This window comes from Oxyura jamaicensis, chromosome 4 (genome assembly GCF_011077185.1).
Source record: "Oxyura jamaicensis isolate SHBP4307 breed ruddy duck chromosome 4, BPBGC_Ojam_1.0, whole genome shotgun sequence".
In the NCBI taxonomy this organism is placed as follows: Eukaryota; Metazoa; Chordata; class Aves; order Anseriformes; family Anatidae; genus Oxyura; species Oxyura jamaicensis.
In genome coordinates, this window is record NC_048896.1 from 50767490 (window position 1) to 50773096 (window position 5607).

At 37.3% G+C, this 5607-nt stretch overlaps 1 long non-coding RNA gene across 1 annotated transcript in view; it reads left to right on the forward strand.

Moving 5' to 3' along the window:
- Positions 1–4763, forward strand: part of LOC118167135 — a 12504-nt gene extending 7741 nt beyond the window's left edge. Inside the window, exon 3 of the long non-coding RNA XR_004750961.1 lies at positions 4112–4763. This is a non-coding gene — a long non-coding RNA (uncharacterized LOC118167135). The remainder of the gene's footprint in view (positions 1–4111) is intronic.
- The last annotated feature ends 844 nt before the right edge of the window (positions 4764–5607 follow it).

A 5607-nucleotide genomic window follows, 5' to 3' on the forward strand; every position in this document is an offset into this window, starting at 1 on the left:
AGGTCAAATAGTGAACAATCACAATATTTCAGAAGTGTCTAATCTTTATTTAGCTTCAATTGTTCTCTTCCTAATAGGTGAGAAAGCAGGAAACTGTTTTTGTAGAAATTATGGGAGACAGCAAGGAATGGTTCTTGAGCCTCAGTCAGATGCTATTTGCTTTTAATCCTTCCCCAAAATGTATTTTACTGAGACTAAATTTGTACACTGCAGCAATACTGAGACATTTTTCTCTTTGGTACCCTACATGTGCATAGCCAAGCTGCTTTGTGCTCTACTTCTGTCTGGATAGACACGCACTGCACAAAAATAGGTCCAATGTTGCTGCTGGAGCTCTGTCAGTGCAATCTGCTTTGTGCTTTCAGGTAGAGACTGTGCCATGGTGTCCTGAGGAATAACTTTATCATGAGAACATGAAGATATTTATTATAAGCTAACCAATTATAGTCTGTTTGAGAATATGTTTGCTAATGTTTAATAAGTATATGTAATATATACATACATATAATGTATTGTAATACATTAATTGAAGCAGTGTATAGTTGATAACTACTCATAATCGCCCATGTAAGGGTAAGCCATGAAAGGCCACTGTGTAAGCTAGTTCTTCCCAGGCTTCCTGTTCCTGCCCCTGTTTAATTTGACATGTATATGAATTGCAACTGGACAAACCACGTTTTCCCTTCTATTTGATGGCACAGCTCCACAAAGAGGAACCAGGCCCTGATCTAGAAAGATATCCTTGGGTACTCACAAAATACAAAATTATAAACACTGAATTGCCCGCAGTCCTCCCCGTGTGTGTGAAAAACAGTGGAAAAAAAGGCTGTGTAGGGGAAGTAGGTAATTCTCTATGAAGAAGGACAAAGGCTTAAAGAATATAACTCTGGGGACCTCTGAGAGGCTGAAGAATTCAAGCAGTCAAACAACAATGCTCAACGGGCAGTAGCAATCATTAGTGTTTACTCAACGTACCTCGATGAATGACTGCACAGTGGGGTCATACTTCACTGGTATATCCAAGGACTAATAGTGACTTTGTCATGACTGTGTGGAGAAAATACTGTATCTATTGGTGAGGGTTCTAGTCACCAGATTATAGAGAAATTATTAAAATGTTCAGTTTATAGGTGTGGAAGATTTTGTGATGGCAGATAGTCCAACTTCTCCAGCTGGAAAGAGAAGACAGATTTGTCAGTACACCCAGCCATGTTCTATGCAAGAGGAGGGCACCTGAAATCCCATCCACCTGTTCACAATTTTATCAGTTGTTCTAATGAAATACTATCTCTTGCCACAGATTTTTTTCTAGCTCTGTTGATACCAGATTACTTTTCTGCACTGTCAATGATCTTTGACAGATAGCTTTAGGAATCATTTGGAAATGTTAAAATATGATTCCTCACTTGTCTAACATTGCCTTCTCTAGAGTTATATACATCATCTCCATCACAAAATTGCTCCACCTTCAGAGACACATAATGTGTGGTTGTCAGTATGTTAACTGCTGTGAAATAAATATTCTGCTGAAAATGATACATGGAAATGCAATATTAGTAACAGTTATTGAATCAGCTAAACAAAATCAATATATCAGCTAACAGGAGAATTTTCTTAATAGCTTCTGTCAAAAATGTGAGACTTCATTTCCATTAGCCTCACAATCTCCATCTTGAGACTTCAGCTTACTGATCATAAAAAATTGTTCCCAAAATAAATTTAATATCTCATTTGTGGTCTAAGGAAAAAATTTGGTCAGCATGGTGAGTTGTACTGTTTTGTCAGCAGTTCTAAAGATGTAATTTTTTGACTTGACATGAAATTCTTTTTATTTTTTTTTAATTATTCTTTTTTGCACAGGTCACCAAATGAAAATAAATAAATGTGTTGTTCAGTGTGTTCAGACCTAGTTAGTACTATGAACCAGACAGAAAAGCTGTGTCCAGGAAGTGACTGCAAGAAGAATCAATCAGCCTAATTTTTATGTAGCTATAAAAAAATAAAAATAAAAAATAATAAAAAAATGCTGCAGCAGGTGGTCAATAGAAATTCCTATTCCAAGAAGGTTGGGTGAAGCTTTCAACTTGAAAAGGTTAAGAGATTTCTTTAGAAGGCAACTGTAATTTACCATGTGTAAACCAGTGGCTTATCAATTATACCATAAAAATAATGGAGACAAAACATATATGACAAAACATATATCACCTGTCCCATGTGAAGAAATGTATAGTTTTTATTTAATAATTTATGTTATTGCCTACATTGCTTTGGTTTGTCTCTAGATAAAATTAAAGTTATTGGAATCTTGGGATTTGGGGACCTGTAAAGTCCTGTGTGGTTTGAATTAATCTGTATAGCTCAGAAAGTACATTTTTAGATAATGTGTGCTTAATATTTTTATTAGGCCTCCATAGGTAGGAATGTAAACAATTCTGTTTTCCCTAAATGTCTTTTTCCACCCTAGGAAATGTGGAGATGTAGCAGGTGTTATGAAAACTAATGCATGTACACCCATACACATCTTTTGATTAATATTAACTGTTACTAAGTGTTAACAGCTGTCTCTGATATCTTGTTCTGCCCAAGGGTGCCGGCTGGTTGGAACATAAATTAAATGCTCTAGATCATAATGGCTTTTACTTTAGCCTTTAGCTCGGCAAGTCAAAGAAATAAATCTGAAAACATTACAGTCAGAGAAAGGGAGATCACTGAAGTGATTCTGTAAAGTAGAAATGAAATACAGTTTCAGTTACTCAGAGATTCTTAATGGCATGAACAGGCTCACTGGAGTGCTTACAGATCCCAGATATGCACTGTGGCAGAACATGTGCTATAAATACCTTTCAAGAAAACATGAAGATAAAGGTCATGCTATGTAGCAAACACTTACAATCCAAAGAATTGCAGCTCAGTTGCAGTCAGAACCACAGTTTTCACACTGTTTGCTCTCACATATGTTTCCGTTCTTAAAACGTGGAGGAAACTAACATTTCACCGTCTTGTTAACAATTTGCAGTAGAAGAAAAACACATTCCTCCATTCCACCACTTTGAAGTACACAAGTGGTGTGATGGCACATCAGTGCCCAGGGATGTGCATCGAACAGAGGTAGGACAGTGGGAGATCCTTGCTGCAGTGAGTATGAAGCCATTCCTCCTACTGGCACCAGTGAGGAGAGGGGGTGAGGCTCAGGTATGCATTATGTTCATCACTGGCATCTTGAGGCTGGTGACCGCAAGGCCTCCAGTAACAACAGGGACCAGGGAGGTGGGAATGTGCCTTTGTGTGTGCCTTTTTGTGTGCCCTTTTGTGTGCATTTGTTCCCTGAGCACCCTGCTTGGGCATTTACATTATATTTTTATTTAAGGATATATTGTTTTTAAAAGCGGTTTTGTTGAAAATGCATATTTACGCAAGGAGACTTTTTTTAGTGATGCAAGAGCATTTGCATCTCTTCTGGGGTTTGGCACAGTATCTAGTGAAAAGAGACTGTTCCAGTTTGTTGCTTCTAACTGATATTTGGTTGTATTGAAGTACTTCTCTTATTCTGAAAAGGTTTTCATGTATCTCTGAGCATGGTTTAAAAAAGCTAGTGCGTTCTGTTCCCTGATTTTCTAGGAGAAATATAGCTGAGAAAATTACAGATTTTTGGACGATGAGGGGATATGTAGGACACTGAAAGTGAGATGAAAATTAAATGCTTCTGTTTTCTGAAATAGAACATGAAACTGAAAATTTGCATCCCTCTATAACACTTCAGATGTAGCTGTAACTTTTACTGAATAGCACTTGCTGAATCTATGAAACCTGCAGGTTTTTCAGGCCATGGAAGCACTGTAGCTCTCTCAGCATGTCAGCTAACCTAATGCTAGAAATTACACCTCACACCAATAACAAACCTCTACTAAACTAGCCTTATTGCTGAGGTGTTCCTGATAGTGAGCTTCATCTAAGTTCCTTTGAATGAAGGAGCTGGAAGTTGCAGTAACTGCTTAACTCTGCAAATCATTTGATGTCTGATGTTCAGAAATCCTATCCATGGAAATTTAAATGTTCCTTTTCAGAGTTTCTAAATCAATATAAAAATCTAACAGCATGAACTTGTTTTCAGTAACCTGCTCCTTGTTCACAACCTTCCGAGTTAAAGATGCGAACAGCCTGTGGAATTACAAATACCTTCACATGCAATTAAAGACTGTGTTTCTATTCATGTGCTCTATTCCCTGCTGTTATGTGATCACTCTGTTATGAACTACTTTCTGACTGGGAAGTGAATGTCAATTCACCTTTCATTTGATGTAGCAGAAAGCTAATGAGTGTTATGAACCTCTGTTGTACACAGCCATGCAGTTTGGGAACAGTAGCTCCCTATCTTTGGGCTACTCCTCAGGAAATGAACGAATCTTCCCTGACTGTTTAAAGTGAGTTGCTGCAAGGTATGCTGCTAGCATTTAAAATGTGCAACTTAAAAATCTGTTCCCTATTTATGCTAAATCTGTACCTCTGAGGAATATTATTCATTTCATGCTGTCATCCTTCATTTTTCTGAACTATGTATGTTTAATTCCACTCCAAGTTAACCAAATTTTTCCTCTTTCAAACTGTTCTTAAAACTGTTCAAGAGCAAAAAGGGAGTGAAAGAAGAATGAATAATTGTCTTGTAATGATTTATATTATACTAAAATCCCTTAATACATAGTACTTATAAGGGCTTTTTGGAACCCCTCACGCAATTTCTTCATATAAATTAAAGTTCATTCTTTAAAGTACTTGATGCTGTTTGTGAGTCATGGACCCAGAGTACAAGAAGTACTCAATTTCAAGCAAATAAAATTCTAGACTTAGGGTTTATGGGCAAATTAGCCATTTTCTTAAGAAAAGTACCTACTATGATACTTAAAAACAGGAATCACACACACACACACACAGAAAAAAAAAATGCAGGTAGGGACAACTACTTGGAAGAGAAAATTCAGTGAGGTTGAAACTGTGTCTCAAAAGAAGTCATGTAACCAATGCATCTGATTGGAATTGAGCCTGTTTAGTAGTCTGGTCATTTGTGTAGTGGGTAAGATCAGAAACGGATTCACACAGAACTACCTATCTCAGCTGTGGTAGCACAAGCCATCTTAAATGGAGAGTTACTTCCAGATGTTTTGCAAGCAAGTGAATACATTTTTTCCTGCTTGGCTAATTTTCTGTAAAAGCTATCAGTATGCCAACTGAACTGTACTAACAAAAAAATGTCCTATACTAACCATTAATTCCCACTAAGTACCCTTCGTTGACCATTACTGCTTAATAAAGGAGTCTTTTTCATCAAGAGGAAATGCTCAGTCACTGTTGTCTGTGCTATTTGCAAACCATAGTTCTGGCCTGGTACATTGCTTATAGCTGAAGTAGGAAGAAAAATATACCTCTCTCTCTCCCAACCCCCCCCCCCCCCCCCCCCATTCCTCAAGTAGCACATGGTTTGGAATGACAGATAACTCAAACTTCTTAATATTTCTATGGGACCAAAGCCCGAACTAGTCTGCTTTCTTATATCATACTGTGCGCTTAGTAACAGAAAATAAGAGGACAGATTTGATACATCAGCTTCCTTTT